Genomic DNA, 27,064 nt, shown 5'->3' with positions numbered 1-27,064 from the left:
AGACGACGAGTAAAGGTGCGATAGGTCGTTGTTGTGCATCTCAGCTATGCCGTTGGAGTTGATGGACTCACTTATCTTCCAAGCCTTCCGTTGTTATCGTTTTAGATGGCCTTAAGCCATATTTATTCTAATAAGTTCTCTTTTGAGACATTCGATGTAATAAGTGTGTGATTGCTACTCTGTTATAAATCCATTCGTACTGTGTGTGTCAGCATTACCGATCCAGGGATGACACTGAAGCACAGAGACTTGACCGTTTGAGGTCGGGTCGCTACAACTCTTGTCTACTTACATGCCACAAGTTAAATCTAGCAACAAGAACAAGAAAGATTCTTCACCTAGTAGTAACAACAATCATGCTAAATCCAATGTTGTTGCTTCTAGTAGTTCTCTTGATTGCACTAATGATTTGTAACGCCCACGATGCGGCTATATCTCCCACGTGTCGAGGCAGGACTTGGAGGCATAACCGCATGGTGGTTTTGTCGCAAGAAGGGTCATCTTCACACAATCCCGTGTAATGAACAAGAATGGGATAAAGAGTTGGCTTACAGTCGCCACTTCACACAATACATAAATTAAACATACATCATTCAGAGTACAATCAAGGTCCGACTACGGAACCAAAATGAAAGAAGACAACCCCAAATGCTAGATCCCCGACCGTCCCAACTGGGCTCCACTACTGATCATCAGGAAACGAAACATAGTAACGACCAAGTTCCTCGTCGAACTCCCACTTGAGCTCGGTTGCGTCACCTGCACTGGTATCGTCGGCACCTGCAACTGTTTTGCTAGAATCTGTGAGTCACGACGACTCGGCAATCTCACACCCGCGAGATCAAGACTATTTAAGCTTATAGGAAGGATGAGGTGATGAGGTGGAGCTGCAGCAAGCACTAAGCATATATGGTGGCTAACATACGCAAATAAGGGTGAGAAGAGGAGCAACGCAACGGTCGCAAAGCTAGAAGTGGTCAAGAAGTGATCCTGAAACTGCTTACGTTCATACATAACCCAAACCGTGTTCACTTCCCGAACTCCGCCGAAAAGAGACCATCACGGTTACACACGCGGTTGATGTATTTTAATTAAGTCAAGTGTCAAGTTCTCTACAACCGGACATTAACAAATTCCCATATGCCCATAACCACGGGCACGGCTTTCGAAAGATAATACCCTGCAGGGGTGTCCCAACTTAGCCCATCACAAGCTCTCACGGTCAACGAAGGATATTCCTTCTCCCGGGAAGACCCGATCAGTCTCGGAATCCCGGTTTAGAAGACATTTCGACAATGGTAAAACAAGACCAGCAAAGCCGCCCGAATGTACCGACAAATCCCGATAGGAGCTGCACATATCTCGTTCTCAGGGCACACCGGATGAGCAGTCCGTACAACTAAAACCATGCCTCAAGTTTCCCCGAGGTGGCGCTGCAAAGGTCTCTAGTTTGGACCAGCACTCAGAGGAGCACTGGCCCGGGGGGTTAAATAAGATGACCCTCGGGCTCGCGAAAACCCAAGGGAAAAAGGCTTAGGTAGGCAAATGTAAAACCAAGGTTGGGCCTTGCTGGAGGAGTTTTATTCAAGGCGAACTGTCAAGGGGGTCCCATAAATCACCCAACCGCGTAAGGAACGCAAAATCAAGGAACATAACACCGGTATGATGAAAACTAGGGCGGCAAGAGTGGAACAAAACACCAGGCATAAGGCCGAGCCTTCCACCCTTTACCAAATATATAGATGCATTAATTAAATAAGAGATATTGTGATATGCCAAAATATCCATGTTCCAACATGGAACCAACTTCAACTTCACCTGCAACTAGCAACGCTATAAGAAGGGCTGAGCAAAAGCGGTAACTTAGCCAAACAACGGTTTGCTAGGAAAGGATGGTTAGAGGCTTCACATGGCAATATAGGAGGGATGATATAGAAAGTGGTAGATAGTACGGCATAGCAATAGAGCAGACAACTAGCAAGCAAAGATAGAAGTGATTTCGAGGGTATGATCATCTTGCCTGCAAGGTTCTCAAAGTTGTCGAAAGCTTGATCCTCGTAAGCGTTCCCAACAGGTTCCTCGTAAACGTTCTCGTCTCCCGGCTCTACCCAAAGCAAGAACACAAGCAAAGGACCAACAATCAATCACGGGAAATGCACAAGCAACATGATGCAATACATGGCATGATATGCGAGATATGATATGCAATGCATATGCGTGCTCCGAAAGGGAAAAGATGAACAAGGCATCAACTTGGCAAACCAAGTATGCCGCTCGAAAGATGAGATGATTTCAGTTGAAATCGATATAAGGATCACCGGAATTGGATGCACGGTTTGCAAATGACAAGCAAAACAAGGATGGCACAAATCTGCGATTAACAGCATGATGCCACTTAGTATGCAACAAGAAGCTAAGCTACTGCACTCCAACATAACAACAAAGCATATGACAGAGATGTACTCAAGATGCTTGACAAAACATGAACACTAAGCTACGGCTAAATCACACCACAGAAGGTTCAAACAAGCATGGCAAAAGTGCAAAAGATATCAGCTTCACAGACTTGGTGAAAATACTAACATGCCAGAAATAACATCAGGAAGCCATATTTAGAGCAAGCAAACAGCATGCTATAGGAACATATCATAGCAAATCAAGGCATGGCATGCATCTACTAGATGCATAGAACAAAATGCACTTACTGATGATGAGCCAAAAAGGCACAGAAGATATGATGGCACCTCTATAAACATAGCAAGTTTTATTGCCAGATTCAGACTTAGCAGAAAACAGAGCAAGGCATAACCAGCGTCATGAAGACAACTTTGCGAGCTCAAATCACTCACCACAAGGCCTTGCATGGCAAAACAATCATACTACCAGCAAGATGACATCTTTATGAAGCTAATCATGGCAAGACCAAGTTCATAGCATGTATGGATCAACTACAAAAACCTTGGCAAAATTGATTAACATGTAAACAATCTGCCAGGAACATTTTATAGCAAAAGTAGAGCAAGATTGAGACATGCTAGGGCACTTCATAATTGCAAACATGGGCATGGATGGGTATAGCATAACCATATGTTCAAAACATCCTTACTGAAGTATCTCAAAATAAGCATGGATCTCACTGTAGCATCAAGTTTACATGGCATGAAAATAACAGCAGGAAAAGGACTTGGCAAAATCCTAAGTCCCTGGAAACAGCAACATCACGAAGCCTAGTTTGCATGCTTGTGCTAGTCACCACATAGATAACAAAAATACATGTCAAGCACCTCTGTAAATATGGCATGACATGGTTCAAAACACATGTAGAGCTCATGCTCATAAGATGTACACATCAAATGCAACAAAAATGACAAAACATCATATTCTGATAAGTAACAGCAGTAAACATCATATAGCACTCTTGCATCAGAGATTTGGGTACCCAGATGAACTCAAACGAGCATTCCACAATGTAACAAAATGAAGAGAATCTCGTTATGAACATTTTGATATATCATGCACGCAAAACGGAGCAGTATGCGAGGAGATATGACGTAATGAACTGGGCAACATAATGTAGAAAAATAAGGACTTGAGAGGAATTTCGGGGTCAACCTGCTCAGATCTAGGGTTCGGCACGGACTTCGAGGAACGCCGGAGACGGGGCGGCGGCGGCCGGAATCATAAGGAGAGGTCGCCAGAGGGACGGGGCGCCGGATCCGGCCAGCTCCTCGCCGGATCTGGCACCGGCGGAGGCGGCGGCGACCGGCGCGGGTGACGGCGACCGGGGCGGCGCGGGGGCGGAGTCCGGCGGCGGCGCACCGGCGCGGTGGCGACCGGGGCCGAGGGCGACGGGCGGCGGCGGTTGGAGGAGGCGCGGGCGGCGGCTACCGGGGGCGCGGGTATGTGCAGCTCCTATCGGGATTTGTCGGCACATTCGGGCGGCTTTGCTGGTCTTGTTTTACCATTGTCGAAATGTCTTGTAAACCGGGATTCTGGGACTGATCGGGTCTTCCCGGGAGAAGGAATATCCTTCGTTGACCGTGAGAGCTTGTGATGGGCTAAGTTGGGACACCCCTGCAGGGTATTATCTTTCGAAAGCCGTGCCCGCGGTTATGTGGCAGATGGGAATTTGTTAATGTCCGATTGTAGAGAACTTGACACTTGACTTAATTAAAATACATCAACCGCGTGTGTAACCGTGATGGTCTCGTTTTGGCGAAGTCTGGGAAGTGAACACGGTTCGGGTTATGTATGAACGTAAGCAGTTTCAGGATCACTTCTAGCTTCGCGACCGTTGCGTTGCTCCTCTTCTCGCCCTTATTTGCGTATGTTAGCCACCATATATGCTTAGTGCTTGCTGCAGCTCCACCTCATCACCTCATCCTTCCTATAAGCTTAAATAGTCTTGATCTCGCGGGTGTGAGATTGGTGAGTCCTCGTGACTCACAGATTCTACCAAAACAGTTGCAGGTGCCGATGATACCAGTGCAGGTGACGCAACCGAGCTCAAGTGGGAGTTCGACGAGGAACTTGGTCGTTACTATGTTTCCTTTCCTGATGATCAGTAGTGGAGCCCAGTTGGGACGATCGGGGATCTAGCATTTGGGGTTGTCTTCTTTCATTTTGGTTCCGTAGTCGGACCTTGATTGTACTCTGAATGATGTATGTTTAATTTATGTATTGTGTGAAGTGGCGACTGTAAGCCAACTCTTTATCTCATTCTTGTTCATTACATGGGATTGTGTGAAGATGACCCTTCTTGCGACAAAACCACCATGCGGTTATGCCTCCAAGTCGTGCCTCGACACGTGGGAGATATAGCCGCATCATGGGCGTTACATGATTCTCTTATCCAAGTTACACTTGAGCAAGAAAATAGCTTATTGAAGGGAATTATAGAGAAAGGTGTTTACAAGAGCCTTGCCGGAAGTAAGCAATTTTAGGAAATTGTACGCAAGCAAGGAAGGCACCGGAAGAATCAAGGTGTTGGATTTGAACGAAAGTTCAATGCCAATGGAGTTGAGTGGGAAGAAGATCAATACCCCAAGACAAAGTTTGTTCCTCAACAAGAGAAGTATGATCCTACTTCTTTCCAAGGAACACAAGCTCAAGATGATCTTCCACCACAAGACCACAAGCAAAAAGGCAAGGACAAGCTTCAAGAGGAGATTGATGCATTTGAAGAAGCACCTAAGGCCTTGGTCAAGTGGGTTCCCAAGACTACATCAAGTTCTACTTCATCAAGTACGACTACAACTCCAAGGGTTCCCATCAAGATGGTGTGGATCCCTAAGAAGAAGAATTAGAGAGTTCTTGAGGGTGACTCCGCCAACATACTTTACTCTTATCATTTTGGCAAGGACAAGTACAAACAACTTCCATATCTTGCACTAGTTCATGGAGTCACAAACCCTCTTGTTGGTAAGACAAGGGACAAGGTAACCTAATGCTTTCATGGACATCATCTTGTGTATAGATCATTCTATGTCTATGGATATCCTTGCTTGTTCCTTGTGGGACTAACCCGTGTAGGTATTGAAAGTGCAACTCACTCCAATGGAATGCTCCGAATGATCTACATCAACATTGAGCATCCACATCTTCATTACCTACATGAAGTCATCATCGACAAAACCCAAGGTTAGTTCATCCCTCTCAGGGGGATATCACATCTAGGGGGAGCTTTACTCTAAAATTGAGCTAAAGCAACTCTAATGGTGTGAGCACAACAATGCTTTATGTAAAAGTGGTAACCCCACTTGTGCTTAAACGATGAGTATGACCTATGATCAAATGTTCTCATTTGACTCCTAAGTCAATATACTCATATATAGATGAGTGTCCTCTATTCCCCATCAATCCAAGATCCATACTTCGGGACCCCCTACCCGAGATCCGCCGGTTTTGACACCGACACCTTCTCTCAGGCTCCATTGCTGACCACCCCCACAACCCCTCCTCGCTGTCTCCTCCATCCCCTTGCATGTCTGCCTGACTTCATATGTTGCCGATGCAGTCCCATTCGACGCCCACCTCCACAAGTTCGTCGCTGGAGTCGTTCGAACCCAAGGTTCCGCTGCCTCCCCGTTGTTCTTGCCGCACCAACCCCAACTGCGACTAGAACGCCTGTGTCTTCCCTTGTCTCCTCCAACACCGACCCCAGCAAGTACGTCGGTGGCTACGCCCTGCTCATCCTCGGCGGCGCAGCCACCACCTACTATTATTTCCCCTTCCCGACGACGCAATTCATGTTGGTCACACTCTCATAGATGGAACAAAAGTGTGGGGAGGTGAGATGCACTTCCCTTTGCCTTCTGATCGAACAAGGACCAATATATGGGTATTGATGGAGAAGAAAACCCCCTTCTGTAGTTGCAGATATGTAATGGTCACAGATGGAACTATCTTATATGTGTCCAAGGTATCATTCTTTTGCAGCATTAGCTATTGTATCCCTAGCAGTGTCTGATGCAACAATGTTTGGCTTCAATTTCTTTTCTTGATTATTTTGTGGAATGAAACTTTAAGTATTATAGAAAGGAATAGTTGCATGAAAATATGAATCAGAAGGCAACCCATATTACTTTGATATCATGCAGGCCATAATTTTGTGTTAAAAGTATCCAGTACCCCAAAATTTACTAATGATCACAATAGATCGGTTTCGACATGTACTAAACTGGAAGTTAAACATCAAAACTGGAAGCTGCAGTCTGCCGGTTTTCCTTTGATATATGTGCATCTCCGTCTTCTGCATTGGATAAATGATTGGGAGTAACCTGTTGAATTTCCAAAAATTTGTTTGGAATGTGCTTAGAAGAGCTTTGCACACCTTTCTCTTGGACAAATTTTTTAGTATACTTTTCAATTAATCCTAGATCAGTGAACAATTCTGATTCTTTAGTTTGTGCACTGGTTTCCTGGCGAGTCACTTTTTATTTGAAGCTCTGGCGAGAAATTCATGTGTTTCCTTGGGAACAGAGGTTTGATGTTACACGGGCACTTCTGTCCATGTTAGATGGCAAGCTTTGGGAAGGTGTGCTTTGCAATGGCGAGCTTTGGGAAGGTGTGCTTTGCGATGGCAACCTTTGGGAAGGTTTAGAAGGTCACTACTTACCAATGTGTTTGGCATACACTTGGAAATTACATGTTGTTGTTCAGCTGGAAGTGTCGAGTTAAATCTAGCGAACTATGAGGTGTTTAAGTTCTACCGCAAAAAAATGAGCCTTATAAGTTTATCGTACAACATATACCGGACTCTAATTAAGCAGGATTTTGTTTGTTTATGTTCAAATTTCTTTTCTTGAGTAGGTATTTTTTTCTGTTCTATTCTCCTCGACAGAAAATTTCATACTTGATCACTGAAATGTTGATTCATTGTTCTATGAAAGCAATAGGACACTCTGCTGGATGAAAGCATCGTTCCTCGCTAGAAGATATGCGACTGGTTATTCGAAGCTACTTTGAGCTATTAATCTGGTCGACTGGTGTTGGATTGTTTGCTTATTTGATGGATGTTCTTATATATCATCTCTAGAGTCTCGACAACAAAAAAGGAACCATATTACTACAGTAACTAATAACAAACAAAAGTTGTGATGGATACTAAATTTTAATCAATTTGCAGTCATGTTGTTTTCTATTGCATAGTCATCAGTTCATCATTCTCTCCAATATTAACTATTGGAACTCTGGCATATATTGCTCCTGAAGTTCTGTTGTATTGAGAATATGATGGCAAGTTATGAGCTAATTTTTTTAAATAATACATTTTTTTATTAAATTACAGAAATATTACGCTGAAAAAAGAAATTTCAAAAATAATACACCGTCGGCCCGCTGCAGGCCGATCGGCTAGCAGCAGGCCTAATCGGCCCACAGCAGGCCGACTGCAGGGCCGGCTGGCACGCGGCGGCCTGTGGTTGGTCGGGCCACGTCGTGCGAGGGGGAGGCAGTGGGCTGTCGGCTTGTGCGCCCCTGTCGGCCTACCGCCCGCCGATCGGCCAGCTGCTGGCCGACAGGGGGCTGCCACCTGACACGCTGGCCGGCCCGGCCTTATCCTCTCCTTCCTTCCTCTCCTTCCTCCATTCTTCTTCTCCCGTTGCTCCTTTCTTCTGTGTTCTTCCTTCTCCTCTCTCTACAGAAAAATGGCACCCATTTGTGCACCTAAATGAGCAACATTTTCGCGATTTTGGCACCGTGAATGGGTTCAACTCATTTAGGGCAGCCAAAAGAGGTGTCGATCTACTAACGGGTAGCTCGTGGTGGTCGTGGTGAGCATTTTGGTGGAGGTGGTGGTGGTGAAGTTGGGGCAGTGTGGTGGTGGTGAAGTTGGGGCAGTGTGGTGGAGGTGTCGTTCTTCGTTGGAGCCGGAGCACCGGCAGTTTTTGTTCGTCGTTCGTCATTCGTCGTTTTTCGTTCGCACGCACGCTTCAAGGGTATATTTCAGCCCACATTTTTTTTTGTAGGTGCTCCGGTAGTATACGTAAATATTGTTATTTGCCCCAGTAGTATAAGTAAATATTTGTGTGCGATTATTGTTATTTGGCCCGCTAGTATACGTAAATATTTTTATTTGGCCCGGTAGTATACGTAAATATTGTTATTTGCCCCGGTAGTATACGTAAATATTATTCGTTTGCACGCACGCTTCGTTCGATGTGAAATTAAATTTGTGTGCGATTATTGTTATTTGCCCCGGTAGTATACGTAAATATTTGTAGTTGCTACGGCAAATTTTCGTAATATAGTTTTAGGTGTGTGAATTGTATTAGTTGTTAGTGGGGATAATAAGTTGTTGCTTAATAGTTGACACGTACACAGGTGCGTGATAAGAAGTTGGAAACATGAATAAAAAGTTTCACTCTTCGGCACCACTACCTTCTTCCACCTGTCATGCAACCTAAGAAGTTCTTTACGTACCTCCTCATAGGTCCTTTCAGGCCACCCAGACCTACGTAATTGGTGAGCCAACTCATTCATTATGGTGTCACTACCGGTGAGTTCGTCCCATGGAACTATCCTATTATCCATCCTGAAATCGGTAGCTAGCCTCAGAAGAGTCCTGCTCATCCCAGGGTGAAAACTACGATCGAAAGGATAATGGAACATCTCAACTACACTGCAATGCTTATCCACCTCCGTCTGAAGGGGGTTTTATAGGTAGAGAGGAGAAAATGGCGGGAAAGAACGACTGCGGTATGGCGGGAAAGGTTGGCGGGAAATGGGAGGAGGGAAACGTGTGGCGGGAAACGGGTGGCGGGAAAGGGTTGGCGGGAAATGGGTGGCGGGAAATGGTTGGCGGGAAATGGGTGGCGGGAAAAGCGCAGTTTGGAAATGTCGATAACTTTCAAAACAAATGTTCATCACAATGGAAAAAGGTTTCCGCCTTTCAAAAAATGCATGCAATTTTTTTGGAAAATATGAAAAGAATGTTAAACAATGTTTGCATAATGTAAAAGAAATGGTTCGTGCCACTAAAAGAATGTACGTCACCTTTGCTGGAAATATTCTCGTATTTCCAAAAAATATCCATGACATTATAAAAAATGGTACTCCCTTCATCCCATAATATAAGATGATATTACAATCAATATACTCACATATCACGTGGGTTAAAAAATGTTTAGATGGATCATGACATTTTAAGAAAATATTCACGTGTTTCTAAAAAAAGTTTGTGAAAATTTCAGAAAAGCTATACAATTTTAAAAAATGTTGTGTGGTTTAAAAAAATGGTATTTCCATTAAAAATGTATTTGAAGAAATGTTACCATGTATTCATAACGTGTTAAAATATATACTTTTAAAAAATATCATCATGTATTATTAAAAATAGGCATGCACCAGTCGGCCCACGGCAGGCCAACTGAGCATAGTCGGCCCACTGCAGGCTTATCGGCCAACTGCAAGCCGACTGGACCCTGTCGGCCAACTGCAGGCCGACTGGGCTTCATCTGGTGGCCGACAGCCCAATCGGCCAGCAGCAAGCTGATGGGCCACCAGTCGGCCTGCTGTGGGCTGACTGGGCTCAGTCGGCCTGCAGCGGGCCGACGGTGTATTATTTTTGAAAATTCTTTTTTCAGCGCAATATTTCTGTAATTTAATATAAAAAAATGTATTATTTAAAAAAAATTAGCAAGTTATGATCCATCCTCTTTGTACTTTAAACTGTGTCCTACATACACTACCTCCTACCTCCTAACTTAATTATTTTTGCTCGGACATAGAAGCTTTACTTCCTTTCTTAATCTTTCATCCCCTTTCATTGGCATGAGTGGTGCATGATCTTGAAGAGTTACCATTTAAATACCTTATGTTTTTTTCTCAAGTACTAATATTTTGTCTTTGAATGGAGATAGTCGACTTGTGGATCTGGGGGAACCCTTTCGGTGATGCTGGTTGGTGCCTACGTACCCTTTCGAGGATCCAGAAGATCCCAGAAATTTCAAATTAAATTCATGTATGTTGTCAGTCGTTCAGCTTAATGATTCCATAGTTGTAGTTCTAGCCAAACAACTAGATACTGAGTTCAAATTGCAGAAAATACTAGGTGTTCAGTACTCGATTCTGGACTATGTTCACATATCTCTGTCTCAAGGATCATTTTTGCTAATAGAGACCTTGATCCTAATAGTGACTCTACTAGAGAGATAATAACGTCATGTAATCTTGTAAATATATGTGTACAAGTAATTTGAGTCTTCCACCTTGTGAATTAGTCTTTCGAGATGTGGATGGTCAGGAGCCGACTAGAGCCCAACAAAGGTTATGTTCGGGCTACAGCTTGAGTGTAAATTTGTATGGATACATGAATATGTGATGTGTGCCGAAAAAAGCAGCTATACAATTCAATTTTTAGTGTGCATTTCCAGTTAGAAGTCAAAACTGTAACTCAAATATGTTGTTACTGGATTGGGTGTAAACTGAAATAATACTTAAAAAATCTTTGTATGATTTGTGGGATGGCACACCATGTGCACAAGGGAGGCAAGACAAGGTTGAGATAAAGGGTCGTTAGAGGTAGAGTCTGTTTGGAGCAGAGCAAAAGTGGTACCACATATGGCCATCGAAATGTTATATTTTTTGTATATGTTGTAATTATTCATGCTAAGGTTAGACGCTTGATGCACAATTACAAGTCTCTGGAGGAGTTGACAAAGATTTATGATTTGGGATACGTTGGAGTAGAACTGCGAAGCAAACATGTCGACGGTGAAGCTTTTAAAATCATGCAAAGTCTTTTTTAAAGAAAAGTCTTGTTTTCTTATAGCAGTAGAATAGGAGACGGATAGGGAAGGGAAAGGACTAGAGCAACGGTATTGTCCTCTCGGCAAAAATAATATTAATAATGTCGTTTTTCATAAGGCCAATTCCACCTCATGACCCTAAACGGATGTCCGTTTTACCCGAATTCTGTCCGTTTGGGTAGGGCAATGAGATCGTGTCCGAGCTGTTTCTGGAATGCGATGGCCGTATGTTAGACTTCGTATTGTAGCCCTACTGTGTAAACCATACCTTATTGGTATTGGACATGTATGTCATCATTATATATATGTGATAGGCCACCCCTTTGAGGATTGAGCCAGTTTCCCCAAAAACCTACGTTTTACATGGTATCGAGTCTAACCTAGGTCCTCCACCTCCACCCACCCGTCGCCGCCACACCAAAACCCTAAACCCTAGGGCTGCCGCCGCCGGCGCCATGACCGCTTCCGCTTCGGGCGGCGCCAGCTTTGGATCTATCCCCGCGTCGCTTGCCGCCCTCCTCAACCTCCCACCTCGGCCCCTGGCTCCGTTAGTGCCTCAGTTCTTCGGCACCACCGCCGTCGGCTCCCTGTTTTCAGCACCGATCCCACCGTCACCGCCCGCGACGGCCTCAGCACCAGTCGCGCCGCCGCCGCCCGCGATGGCCTCCTCTGGATCCTCCTCGACACTCGCCGTCATCCCGGCGACCTCGGGGGAGACGCTGCCCGCGGAGCCACCCGCGGCCTCGCTCACCGCACCACCCGCGGCCGTGATCCCGATCGTCCCCGCGCCGCCACCCGCGGCATCGGTCGCGGTCGCGGATCCTGTCGCGGCTCCGCCGCCAATCGTCCATGCTGCTGGCGCAATCACGCCCACCGGGCCGTTCCACTTCGACAACTTGATCGCCATCCGACTCACGCCGGACAACTACTTGTTCTGGCGCGCCAAGGTCCTACCGCTGCTACGCAGCCGATCTCTCCTCGGGTTTGTTGATGGTTCGCTACCGTGTCCTCCGCAGGTCATCCCTACCGTCCACGGCCCGGCCATCAACCCGGAACACCGTATGTGGGTGCAGCAGGACCAGGCGATCCTCTCTGCCATCCAGGGTTCCTCTCGACGACGGGGTCGCTGGCCTTTGTCTCTTCACCGCCACCTCCATGGACGTCTGGATGACCCTGGAGCACACATTTGCCTAGGTCTCTATCTCCCGCTCGATGGCCCTTCGCAGCGAACTCGCCGACATCAAGAAGTTGGACTCCTCCGCTACGACCTACTTCAACAAGATGAAGGTGCTGGCGGACACGCTCACCTCTATTGGTCGGCCGCTTAGCGACGAGGAGTTCGCCGGCTTCGTCATCAAAGGCCTCGACGTCGACTACGACAATCTCGCCGAGGCCGTCCACAACGCCAAGCCAGCGATGCCTCCTCACGAGCTCTACTCACGCTTCCTCTTCACCGAGCAACGCGTCGAGGCTCGTCGCTCCTCCGCCACCATCACCGCCCAGCCGGCGGCCTTCTGGGCCTCTCGTGGCCAGCGCCCACCTGCCCCGTCACCTGGCAAGGCAGCCCCGCCCCCTGCATCGACCCTGAGTGGGGGCCCTAACACTAGGGTGGTGTGCCAGCTATGTGGTCGTGAACGCCATGTCGCCTCCAGGTGTCACCGCCGCTTTCAGAGGAGCTTCCTTGGCATCGGCAACGACGGCAAGGGCAACGAGCGCCAGTTTGCCATGGCAGACTTTGGTCCTCCCGCCGCTGCCCCGGCTGCCCACATCGCTGCCGCCCCGTCTGCCCACATCGCCGCCAAGGGCAAGGACACGCGCGTCGAGCAAGGATACACACCATCCTACCCTGTTGATCCAGCCTGGTACATGGACACCGGCACCACGGATCACATGACGAACGAGCTCAACAAACTCTCCACCTACCAGCCCTACTACGGACACGATCAGGTTCACACCGCCAATGGTGTAGGTATGCCCATCTCTCATATTGGCCAAGCATCTCTTTTAACTAGTCATCCCTCTAGGCAGCTCCATCTTCGTAATGTTTTACGGGTACCCTCGGTAACTCGTAATCTTTTATCTGTCCTTAAGCTCACCCTTGATAATCATGTCCTATGTGAATTTCACCCTTTTAATCTTTTTGTTAAGGATCGAGCAACCCGGGACGTTCTGCTTATTGGCCGGTTGAGCCAAGGCTTGTACCGTTTGGAGGATCCATCCGCCCCGTGCGTCTTCAGCGGTGTTTGTGTGTCGCCTTCCCAGTGGCACTCTCGCTTTGGTCACCCCGCCACACCCATCGTTCGTCACATAATCCACCGTCATGAGCTGCCATTAGTGTCTAGCAATAAAGAGATGTCCGTGTCTGATGCCTGTCAGCAAGGCAAGAGTCATCAGCTACCTTTTGTTTCATCTACTAGAGAAGTAAAGAACCCTCTTGAAATTGTGTTTTCTGATGTGTGGGGTCCGACACAAACATCTGTTAGTGGTCACAACTCTTATGTCAGTTTTGTTGATGCCTATAGTCGCTTCACTTGGCTTTATCTTCTTAAGCGCAAATCTGATGTGTTTGATATATTCATACAGTTTCAATTGCATGTTGAACGTCTACTCAAGCATAAAATTATCCATGTTTAATCAGATTAGGGGGGGCGAATATCGCAACCTCAACACCTTCTTTAATAAGCTTGGGATCTCTCATCGTTTATCATGCCCGCATACACATCAGCAGAATGGCGCTGTTGAGCGCAAACATCGCCATATAGTTGAGACCGGCCTCACACTTCTTGCTCATGCTTCTGTACCCTTTCGTTTTTGGAGTGATGCTTTTGCTACCGCGTGTTTTCTCATTAACAGATTACCTACGCGTGTTCTTAATATGAAAACTCCTATTGAGCTTCTCTTAGGTGAAACTCCTGACTGTACCTTTTTTAAGGTGTTCGGGTGTGCCTGCTGGCCTCATCTTCGTCCTTATAATGATCGCAAACTTGAGTTTCGCTTCAAAAAGTGTGTGTTCTTAGGGTATAGTTCTCTCCATAAAGGCTATAAGTGTCTCCATGTCCCAACCAATCGAGTCTACATATCTCGGGATGTTGTTTTTTATGAGACCGTCTTCCCCTTTTCTGCCATGTCTCAGTCATCCACCACAACACCTTCTATGCATTCATCTCCTCTTATGCCTGGCCAATTTGAAGATGTTGCATATTCGCCTGTGTTGTTACCTAATCATGGTGCAGGAATTGGACGTGGAGCTCACCTGGAACTCCTCCCTGACGGACCCGCTACGTCGCCTGTGGTGCACGTCGATTGGCCGGTGCATGCACCGCCTCCCTCTCTCGACCCCACACCGGGCTCCCCGTCTCCAACCGTGCCTGGGCCGGAGCCTATGCTGGCTACTGCGACCGGGCCAGAGCCTGCGACGGCCTCCTCTGAGCAGTCTCCGTCGCCACCTCCTCGCCCGGACTCCCCTCCATCGTCGCCCTCGCCATCCGTGCGGGCGTCCTTGGTGCCTACTTCGCCCGGGTCTGCAGCGGCTCACACGCCGCCGGGGCCTACATCGCCTGGCCTGCTGTCGCCTGGTCCGCCGTCGCCCGGCCCGACGTCACCCGGTCCTTCTTCGCCGGAGTCCCCTGGACCAGCATCACCTGCTCCGGACATCCCGCCGGCCCCGATGTTTGCTCCCCTGCGGCGTCCACACACTCGCAGCCGCAGTGGCATTGTTCGTCCCAAGGAGCGCATCGGCACGGTGACATATCTTGCTGCTTGCCTGGCTCCTGCTGTGGATGATCCAACCGCCGAACCACGCAGTTATCAAGCCGCTATGAGTGTTCCACACTGGAGGGCTGCTATGGAACAAGAATATCATGCTCTTATGAAGAATAAGACCTGGACACTTGTTCCCCCTCCGTCTCGCGTCAACATCATTGATTCGAAGTGGGTGTTCAAGGTGAAGAAACATGCAGATGGTTCCATTGAGCGCTACAAAGCGTGCCTCGTGGCTAAGGGCTTTAAACAGCGTCAGGGCCTGGACTATGAGGATACATTCAGCCCAGTTGTCAAGCCTACCACTATTCGACTTCTTATGTCTCTGGCAGTTTCTCGCGGATGGTCTCTCCGCCAGCTTGATGTGCAGAACGCTTTTCTTCATGGATTGCTTGAAGAAGAGGTTTACATGCGGCAGCCACCTGGATTTGTTGATCACACTCAGCCTCATCATCTCTGTCATCTGACGAAGGCCATATATGGACTGAAGCAGGCTCCCCATGCCTGGCATGCTCGCCTGGCTTCAGCTCTACGCACTCATGGGTTCATTCATTCGACGGCTAATACTTCACTGTTCTTGTTTCAGCAACCGAGTGTGACCATGTACCTCCTTGTGTATGTGGATGGTATTATCCTGGTGAGCTCATCTCCGACAGCTGCTGATGCTCTTGTGACTGCACTTGGTCGTGATTTTGCAGTTAAGGATTTGGGACAGCTTCATTTTTTCATGGGTATTGAGGTCGCTCATCAGTCTCGTGGCAGTTTGGCTCTCACCCAGAAGAAGTACTCTCTTGATCTCTTGCGTCGTGCTGGTATGCTCAAGTGCAAGCCATCGCCTACGCCCATGTCCTCCACTGACACCCTTTCTGTTGCCGATGGTGCTCTTCTCTCTCCTGAGGATGCTACTGAGTATAGGAGTATTGTTGGTGGCCTGCAGTATCTGACGATCACGCGTCCTGATCTCTCCTTTGCGGTTAACAGGGTGTGCCAGTATCTTCATGCTCCCACTGATATACACTGGTCTGCTGTAAAGTGCATACTGCGTTATGTGCGTCTCACTATCTCCTTTGGTCTTCACATGCGCCCCAGTTCCTCCGGAGTTCTTTCTGCATTCTCTAATGCTGATTGGGCTGGGTGTCCAGATGACAGGCGATCCACGGGGGGACATGTTGTGTTCTTGGGTCCTAATCTGATCGCCTGGAGTGCACGCAAGCAAGCCACTGTTTCCCGCAGCAGCACAGAAGCTGAGTACAAGTCGGTTGTCAATGCAACTGCTGAACTTATATGGATTGAGTCCCTACTTCGAGAGCTAGGAGTTGCTCAGCCACATCCTTCGGTCCTTTGGTGTGACAACATCGGTGCTACGTTTCTGTCGTCAAACCCGGTGTTCCATGCACGGACTAAACACATTGAGATTGACTATCATTTTGTGAGGGAACGTGTTGCACAGAAGCTACTACAAGTCAGGTTTATCTCTTCAAAATATCAACTTGCGGACATCTTCACCAAGCCTCTACCTTCTCCCATGTTTGAGGTCTGTAGGCGCAATCTCAACCTCCTAGATACTTCAGGAGTGAGTTGAGATTGAGGGAGGGTGTTAGACTTCGTATTGTAGCCCTACTGTGTAAACCATACCTTATTGGTATTGGACTTGTATGTCATCATTATATATATGTGATAGGCCACCCCTTTGAGGGTTGAGCCAGTTCCCCCAAAACCTACGTTTTACACCGTGGGCCCAACGCGCGGACGCATCCCGACCGCATCCTGTCCGCGTACATTTTTCTTTGCAAGCCCTTCAATTTTTTTTTCATCATTCATTTTTGGTACATGGGAATACATCACCAAATTTTGACCAGAAAAGCAAGACCAAAGAAAACAAGAACCACAAGAATACATTTTAGAAGATATCCAACTTCTATAACTGCTCCTGTAAGTTGGATTAGTGTCTTCTTGATGCATTCATTGTTGATCTGCGAAGGAGCCTCAATCTTGTGTGCTTCTTTCTTGTTCGAGTCTAAAGAAGTAGAGGTTGCTTTCTCGCATCTAGTCTCGTGTCTAGCCTCTAATCTAGCAACAAGTGCACTTGTCTCATCTACAACCTCTATGATAGCTAAAAGTGCACGGACATGTACTAAATTACGCTCTATCAATATATCGATGTACTCTTCTTCTCAATACCAAAACTCGCATCCATTCTACACAATAAAATTTGAAGTTAGCACAACTAGTCAAATCTAGAGCACAAACCGAAGCTAAAAAGAGCACATACCCCATCGTTTAAGCACTTGATGAACACCCATCCGGGATGTTCCGGCGTTGTAGACACGAGCACATACCCCATCGTTTAAGCACTTGATGAACACCCATCCGGGATGTTCCGGCATTGTAGACACGCGGCGCACGACCTTCTTTGGGCAGTGGTCGCACTTAATGAGTGGCAACAGTGCGCCGATGAGCTTTTGGGCTAGCACTGAGCCCGGCCGACCGACATTCGTGTATCTGCCGGCGGACCACCGACGGTGTAAATCTGAGCGGCTTGAGGAGGAGCCACTGCCTGCATGTGGCCTTGCGGCCCTGCCAGGGCCTTCCGGCCCGGTGCCCGGCCAGTCCATGGCGCGGCGCGGCCTCCCACAGTCGGGCGAGCTCAAGACCGACCGGATACGACCCAAACCCGGCCGGTGGGTGCGCAAATCAGGTGGCCGTGGTTGCGTAGCTCGGGGGCGCCGAGGGGAAGGGGCTGGGCGAGCGTGCGACCGAGCTGCACAGCTGCAATGGCAGCGGCGGCGGCGGCGAGGGAAGAGTGGGGAAGAGTGGAGAAGAGTGGAGGGTGTCCGGCCGGAGGGAGGGAGGGGGCGGATAGAAAAAGGCGCCCCTGTGCCACTGACGGGCGGGCCAGGGGAGGACACGCGCAGACGGCCCGCGCGTCCGCGTGCTGTCCGTTTCACCCCAAAAGCGACGCAAACTTGGGCCGGGGATGGGTCGAAAACGGACAGAAAACGAACAAAAGTCTGTTTGCGCCCGCGCGCTGGCCGCCTGATTCGTCCGTTTTACCTCAAACGGATGCGCGCGGACAGGATGGGGTCGTGCAATGCAGTTGGTCTAAGGTTCTAATTCTAGGTTTGTCCTAACTTTTTACTCGATTGTTGCAGAAGAAATGCCAGAAAAAACAATTGTTTCATCTCATTTGTCCAATGTACCATAGTTCTTCCAAAAGTCGCAGTAGCATTCCCGCAGAAAGAAAACAAGTCACAGCGGTAGTAGTAAACAACAGTGTACGTATATCTTTCTTCATGGCCTGGTCTGACGCGGGCAGTTGTAAATTTGACGAACAGAAGGCGTAGATTCTCTCCACGCCTTTTGACGGACGGTTTGACCACAGGGCCATCAATCACGTGAAAGCAAGACATGTGCGCTCGTACTCGGCAAAGGCATCTCAACTATAGCTGCGACTGTCCATCCCTCCGCGCGGCGGCTCTCTGCGTTGTGCAGCCGGGCAAATTTGACAAATTTGACACGTGAAAGAAACTATTTCACGTGGCTAATTTTTTTTGTGATGCCCGACACGAAGGCGCCACACTATATTGTGCAACGCCTCACAGATAGGCGCTACACGCCTGGCCAGCGTTGCATCCAGACTGCCTAAAAATTGCTAAGTCATTGGGCAGAGTCTAAGAACTAGGCGTTGCACTGTATAATGTGGCGCCTAGCTCTCAGGCGCTGCACTAGTGGTTGCACTACAAAATGAAGCAACCACTAGTGCAACGCCTAAAAGCTAGGCGCTACACTGTATAGTGTGGCGCCTAGCTCTCAGGCGCTGCACACTGACTTAGTAATTTTCGGATCACACGGGTGCGACACTGGCCAGGCATATAGCGTCTATCTGTGAGACGTTGCATAGTGTAGTGTGGCGCCTTCGTGTTGGGCGTCACACAAAAAGGTCAGCCGCGTGAAATAGTTTCACGGATAGTTCATTCTGTGATTTGATTTAGTCCATAGATTAAATTTGTCAATTTTGCCTCTGCCGCACGCAAGCGCGCGCATACGGATGGGGTGCTAGTATATGCGGCATGTTCTTCCAACTCCCAACAGTCTCCAGGCCTTAAAAAATGGGAAAAGCTACACGGTAGCAGGGCAGGAGACAAAAACGGGGCAGAGGCCGAAGAATGTGCAACATGGTTCGGTACCTTTGGTGGGATTGCGGTGGCCGGCCCGGCCCCGCCCCGCCCGTTTGACCCTTTTCTTCACGCACCTCCGGGTGCTCGTCGGTTCCCGTGCGGTTGGCCCCGAGGCGCATCTCTCATCCCATGCATCCACAAGTGCCGGCTGGGCATACCTATACCTATACCCGTCAAACAAGCGCTGTAAAAGTGTGTGCTCATGCTCACATCACAAATGGCGTGACTCTTCTCGGCGGGGCGTGCTGCTTCAACCCTGCGCCTAAGAACAAGTACACTAAAAGTAAATACAAGAGAGTGACGTAGCCGGGCTATAACGAATGTCATATCAGATTTGTGCCTAGTTAGAGAAAAAAAAGAGAAACGGGCTACAAGCTAACAGCTAAACATAACACGAGACCCAACAAGTTTTGTGAGAGAAAAAGATGAACCATATATTAATTGTATGACATACTAGTATGACTAACATTATATGAATGGGCTATTAGGTTGGTTATAAGTGACATGGCAACTTCATATAGCCGGCTCTTGGCTATATTATCAACCATGCTCTAAGTTTTTTTTTGAATAAGTTGAAGGAGAGAAGGAAGTAGGCTACTGATTAATAACTTACTTAATACTCACACAAAAAATCTTAACATGCCCCCGTCATCGTGCATGTCAGTCTCCTCCTCACAATTGTTTTTCCCTTTTTACCTAGTTGTAACTTTTTTTTTCTCGTTCGCTTGCAAGTACTAGTATAATACACAATGCAAACAAAACTGTTTTTATTTTCTGAGGCTAAAAAGGCTCTGCTCATGAGATAGGGAAGCAAAGAAAAACATTGTGTTTATCCTTGTCCTCTCTCTTTGTCTATAGCCCCTGCGACATTGTATAAGGGTGGCTGCCCTGGCCTCCTAGAGCTCATCACGTAGCCATAGACAGTGAGCAGCTTGGTTGTTGGGGAATTGACACTCCACTGACAAACATCGAAGTGGCAAGTGGAAATGCTATTTAGAAACGACGATGCCTGCTGCCTCGCCACAAGCAGCAAGTTTGCCTTGAATCTTTTCCGATTAGGGCATGTTCAATGCTAGACGCCTACACAGGCACTTACAATGAAAAAAATAAATATAAAAAAAGTTAAAAAGGCTTTAGCGCTAACCCTTTCAATGGCAGGCGCTAATAACGAGCGCTAATAACGGGCTTTTCACATATTAGAAACAAAGGCCCGGTCATCTCGTACAGGGAGAAAAGAGCGGAGCGCTCGGTGCCCAGGTTGGCATCGATGCTGGACCCGATGCCGGGAATTAACGTGATAACTGCCGATCTATCGGGATTAAATTCCTAGCGCCCTCTTCTAGCATCTCCCATTGGAGATGCCCTTAGCTTACGTCTTCAACTGCACGATCCAGTCCCCCGTCTACAGATGGCCTACGTTTATTTCATCCGGTCAATCCCTGACACCGCATGTGTGGTTGCATGGTCGAAAAAAGAGGTAATAGCACTGCAGGTCCCTGAACTTGCATGTCAGGTGATGGTTTGGTCCCTGAACTTGAAAAAGTGGATTATTTCATCCCACAACTTGTCATGGATGTGCAAGTTTAGTCCACAGCCAATCAGAACTCGCCAAGTGGATCCAGCTGGCATGGGTCGGTCAGCGCCGCGAGTTTTTCAGTTAGCCCCTGCCTTTATCATGAATCAAACCGCAGTACTCCTCGTCCCCCTCGAAGCAAAAAACACCTGACTTTAACTTGTCCCCTTCCCCACCCCAATCATTCATCCACTTGGCTTGGTTGCTGCCTTGCTCGCGCCGACCGCGTGCGCCGGGTGCTGGCTGACGTCAGCAACCATGGTGGCGTCGTCGCCGGAGTACACCGGCGGTGTTGTCCCTCCTACGACCGCGCATCAAGTTCGCCCGGACGGCGTCTTTCCTCCCGACTATGGTGCGTCCTTCTCCCCTCTCTGCTCTGTTCCTCCCTCCTCCTCTGGTTTGTTCGTCCTGCCGTGTCGTCCGCAGCACCGGCGGATCACCCCCTTTGGATAGCGTTGCGGGTATTTACGGTGGATTTCTGTGTCTATACAGCTTCCGTCGCTGCGAAGCTGGTTATTGAGGTGGTCGTTGATTTCAGGCTAGGGTTTAGGCTGTGAAATTTAGGATTTCGCCAAGAAGCTAGGGTTCTTGTGTTTCATGTTGTTTCGTGCACAATGTATTATTTTGAGCAGTTAACATTGACCAGCAGAGCACATTGGTGCGAAATTTGTTTTGGTTGTAGGGTTGACATTGAACAGCAGGGCGCGTGTTTGTACTTTTAAAAACATGAAATTTGTAGTTGTAGTGCTGCTGTTTAGTAGTTGCTCAGCAGTTTAGTAGTGGCACTACATCATTAGAATGCCTTTTGTTGTTTTATCTTGCTAGATCAGTTATCTGAATGTAGTCAGCTAACTGAATTTAGTCAGTTAACTGAATTAGTCAGTTAACTGAATTTTCAGATAACTGAATTTAGTCAGTTAACTTAATTTTGTCTTGAAGATACTATTGTTGACTGTGGTTGGTTGAGTTTGGTTGAAGATTGTGCTTACCCTGTTTCTTGCAAAAAGAATGCATACCTGAATTTCCTGAGTGAACTTGCAGCATGCAGTTAACTGAATAAATTCAGTGAACTTGCTGCTTGGAGTTAACTTGTAGGTTACACAGATAAGAGCTGCAGTTATTTTACTGTTCAGTTATCTACTTAGAGGTTGTTTGAGATGTGATATGCTTTGGCTTACATAATGCACTTTCTTGCTGCAGTTTGTGATTCAGCAATGGGACAGATTGTGGACACCCCTTTCTTTACACTGGAACTTGAGCATGGTGGGCTTTTCTGTGGACCAAGAAATAACATGGAGTACTATAATCCTTCTGTGGAGGTGATTGACTATGTTGATGCTGGCACATTCTCATATTCAACTATTGAAGAGCACTTGCTATGGTTGGGATATCCTGTGGCTGAGCACATAATTTATTGGTGCATGCCTGACAAAATGATTTCAGATGGTATGTTGAGAATTAGAGGTGATGAGGATGTGCAACACATGATCAGAGCTAGTAGTCAGCATAAGGTGCTTGCACTAATGGTTGACCATGCAGATTTCATCAGTAATTGGAGGGAAGATTTGGTATTGACAGTGCCAACAGTTCACAGTTCTGTCACGATGGCCAGGTCAAATGTTGTTGCAGCCAGTGCAGCATCTTCTCACAGCCTCATTTCAGTAAATGTTGAAGAGCCCATTTCAGAGGTGGCAGCGGATAACATAGAAGCAGACAACTTGGTTGCTAATGGAACAGAAACAAAGACTTTGCTAACTGATGGTGCAGCAGCTGATAACTTGCTGACAGATGGTGGAGCAGTAGAGAATGTGCTGTATGATGGTGCAGAGGATGCAGTGCTCTCAGATTCAGAGTTCAGTGATAGTGATTATGACATAGATGATGGAGATGATGATTTATATGAAGACAACATTGATTTTGATGTTGATGAAGAAGCTGAGCAAGTTGAGGAAGAGGTGGAGCCAGACTATTTACTTGAGGATGAAGATCTAAACCTCTCTGTTGAAGAGCAAGAGCAACTGAAATACAAGTTCAAAGCTTTCAATTCCAAGGTGGACATGAAATCCCCTATATTTAAATTAGGGATGGTATTTTCTGATGTGGTTGAGCTCAGGAAAGCTCTTACTGCTTATTCTATAAGGAACAGAGTGCAAATCAAGAAGGTGAAGAATGATAAGATGAGATTAGAGGCTGTTTGTGAGAGAGGTTGCCCATGGGTGCTTAAAGCTAGCAAGGACAACAGGACTGGAGGATTTGTCATCAAGTCCTACTTTGGAGAGCATCTCTGTCAGAAAAAGTGGAAGTTGAAGGATTGGACAGCTAAGTTTCTTTGCCAGTTTTTCTTGGATGAGTTCAGAGATGACCAGAAGATGTCACTTGCAACCTTTTCAAGGAAATTTACTAAGGAATTCAATGTTACTCCTAACAGATGGAAGCTTGCTAGGGCTAGAAAGCAAGCACTTAATGAGATTCATGGTGATGAGGAAGAGCAATTCAGTAGGCTTTGGGACTATGGTCAAGAATTAAGGACCAAAAACCCTGGGTCTACATTTCTGGTCACAACCTCACTGGTGAAAGATACAAAATATCCATTGGGCAGGAAATGTTTGAAAACATTGTACTGGTCATATGATGCATGTAAGAGAGGGTGGCTAAAGGGCTGCAGGCCAATCATCTTCATTGATGGTTGTCACATGAAAACAAGGTTCAAAGGAGTGCTACTCAGTGATGTTGGTATTGATCCCAATGACTGCATATTCCCAATAGCAATGGGATGGGTGGAAGTTGAATGCACAGGTTCATGGGAGTGGTTTCTCACCACTCTCAGAGATGATCTCAACATCACTAACACTGCTCCTTTCACAATCATGAGTGACAAACAGAAAGGTTTAATAAATGCAGTGCACAAAGTTTGGCCAGATTCAGAACACAGGTTTTGTGTCAGACATATTTACCAGAATTTCAATGAGAAGCACAAAGGAGAGGTACTGAAGCAAGACTGGTGGGCAATTGCAAGATCTCCAAACAAAGTGAAGTGGAGAGAAAACTGTCAGAAAATGGATGACCACAGTTCAGCTGCTTTCCACTGGACTGAAAGACTAGAGTGGAAAACTTGGTGCAAAGCATTCTTCAGTGAATTCCCCAAATGTGACATCCTTCTCAACAATAACTCTGAGGTTTTTAATAGGTAGTTTGGTGGTCAGTTTGCTAAGTTGTTTTGATTTCAAATTATATCCCATCTGTACTGCTAATTATCATATCATACTAACATGTTTTCTTCCTATCTGTATGCAGCTACATCCTTGAAGGGAGAGAGATGCCAGTGCTCAGCATGCTTGAGTACATTTTCTATAAGATGATGAACATGATTGTTAGCAAACAAAGAGAAGCTATTGAAAAGTGGACATGCTAGAGAATATGTCCCAAGATCAAGAAGAAGTTAGATAAGAACACAGAGTTTGCTGCTAACTGCCATGTAACAGAAGCTGGCCAGCAAATCTTCAAAGTTCAGTCTGCTAACAATAGCTACACTGTGGACCTCTGCTTGCACACTTGTGATTGCAGGAGATGGCAGTTATCAGGAGTACCATGTGGCCATTGCATAGCATGTTGCAGGGAGGAGAGAATTGACCCAGAGACACTGGTTCATGACTGCTATACTGTTCAGACCTATCTCAAAGCTTATGGATACACTCTTGTCCCTCTTGCAGACCCTAAGGAGTGGGAGAAACAGAATGGCTATAAGGTGTATCCACCAGTGTTCACCAAACAGCTGGGTAGACCCAAGAAAAACAGGAAGAAGACACCAGAGGAGAAGATCAAGTGTTAGGGTTTTGAACAAAAAAGGTGTTACAATGCACTGCTCTATTTGTAGGAGAGCTGATCACAACAGAAAGGGGCATTACAGATGGCAGGAGGATCTTATTAAAGAAGGGGTAGAGGTTGTTGATGAGAACTATGATGACCCAACATTTCTTCAGGTGCATGCATTTTACAATACTTGAATTCAGTTCAATTCATTTCACTGAATTTTAATGCATTTGTTGTACTTATCTGAATTGCACTACATTTTACAATTATTGAATTTTACTGAATTTGTTGTACTTATTTGAATTTGTGCAGAACATCTTCCCTAACCAGCCAGATCCTTTACTGGATCCAATTGACACACCATTCAGTATGGTCTACAACATGACTCAGAGAGAGCTTGCAAGAAGAGCTCCTCAGAGGGTTCATGGGCCACTGCTTGAGCAATCTGCATTTGTTGCTGCTGGTGGTGCTGCAATACCCCAGCCAAGGGTTACTACAGAAATGAACATAGGTAGACAGACAAGGGCAACCACAGTAGCTGACAGAGGAGAAGGTTCTGGTAGGGGAAGAGGAAGAAAAAGACAAAGAAATCCAGATGCAGGCAGAGGAGCTACTACAGAGAGAGGAAGAGGGTCAAATTCAGTTGCAGGCAGAGGAAGAGGGTCAAATTCAGTTGCATGCAGAGGAAGAGGAGCAAATGCAAATGCAGGTAGAGGAAGAGCAGCAAATTCAGTTGCAGGGAGAGGAGAAGTTCCATCTGCAGGGTTAGGAGCAGCAGCAACAGCAAATGCATATGCTTGGAGAGGAGGATCAATGTCATTTGCAGGGAGAGGAGGAGCAATGCCATTTGCAGGGAGAGGAGGATCAATGCCATTTGCAGGGAGAGGAGGATCAATGCCATTTGCATGGACAGGAGGATCAATGCCATTTGCAGGGAGAGGAGGAGCAGCAACAGCAAATACACATGCTTGGACAGGAGGATCAATGCCATCTGCAGGGAGAGGAGGAGCAGCAACAGTTCCATATGCAGGATGGAGATGGCTTCTGTTTGGAGATCAGAGGACAATTCCTGATCTCAATGCTCATGATGATGATTTCATGGCACCACATTAGTGATTTGGTGACAGTTATTGTCTGCCATTCTTTTTTGTTAAGGCCTACAGTAATTGTAAATTATGGACAGGCCATTTTTGATAGGCAAACGGTGGCTTATATTGCCTACAATGGCATTCATTGCCCTTTTTGATGGCAAAAAGTGGCTCACAATGGCATTCATTGCCCTTTTTGTAACTAAATTTGATGATGCATTTCAGTGATGTAGTTTAAGTTGGAATTTACATGGATGCAGTGTTAGTGATTCACTTAAGTTAGTGAACTGAAGATGCAGTTAACTTTGTTAACTTAGTGAACTGGATTTTTCTGACTTTTGTTGTGTTAACTGAAATGAACATTGTTGCTTTTAACTGAAATGAACATTGCTGCTTTTAACTGAAAAAAGGTTTAAAATAATATCTTCAAAAAGAGGTGCTGGGTTAACAAAATCATGATATGTTTTGGAGTGAATACTGCAGTTGTTCACTAAAAATATTTTTTCCCAAAAATTGGTTGTCCTGGGGATCGAGCTCAGGACCCTTTGTGTGATAGGCTGAGCTCCATGCCAGTGCACTAGTACTAGTGATCTGCTAGATGATAATCGCCACGTTTATTATAGTGATATAAACTGTACATGCTGGTCAGAGCGGTGCCGTTCGCTCTTCCATTCCTATTAAGACATCCTCCACCCACCACCCACCGCCCCCACTCACCACTACCGTTTCACGACGCCTCGGGCTCTACGCTCCCCACCTCCCACTCCACCTGAGAAGAAAACCCTCGCCGGCCATCTCGACGCCGCCGCTGACGCCATGGACAGCCACCCTGCATGGCAGAGGATGGTCGACGAGCTGGCCGGAGACGACCAGGTCGCGCGCACGGAGCTCCAGGAGATAGGGCGGTGGTTCCCCAGCGTCGACATGCTTAGGAACCACGCGCGGGGCCTCATCGACCAGATGACCGACGACGAGAAGAGGCGCGCGCTCGTGGACGGCCCAGGTACGCCTCCGGCCAACATCCTCTGCTTCGCAATGGCGGAGACGTGCTCCGATGATCTGAGCCAGCGCGTGCGTTGGTGGATGTACAGGTCCGCCACCACGCCGCAGCCGCAGCCGTATCCGACGCGCGTGTGGTCGAGGATGCAGCGCGTCCACGACGTGGTTCTGGCCCTGCCTGCGCCGGTGCCCCTCGTGCACGTCGACGACGACGACGTCTCTCTGTCGTCCGACTCGGAGTACTGCAAGGTGGACTCCGACAACGACTCGGGCTACAGAGGGGATTCTGACTCCTCTGCGTCGTATGCCTCGTCTGGTGATGAGGAGGTGTCCGTCGTTGTCCTGTCGGACGATGAGGAAGAGGAGGAAGAGGACGAGATCCAGATGATGGTGCCAGTCCACAACGCC

The sequence above is a fragment of the Triticum aestivum genome, chromosome 5D, assembly GCF_018294505.1.
Source record: "Triticum aestivum cultivar Chinese Spring chromosome 5D, IWGSC CS RefSeq v2.1, whole genome shotgun sequence".
Lineage (NCBI taxonomy): Eukaryota > Viridiplantae > Streptophyta > Magnoliopsida > Poales > Poaceae > Triticum > Triticum aestivum.
This window is presented reverse-complemented; position numbering follows the sequence as displayed.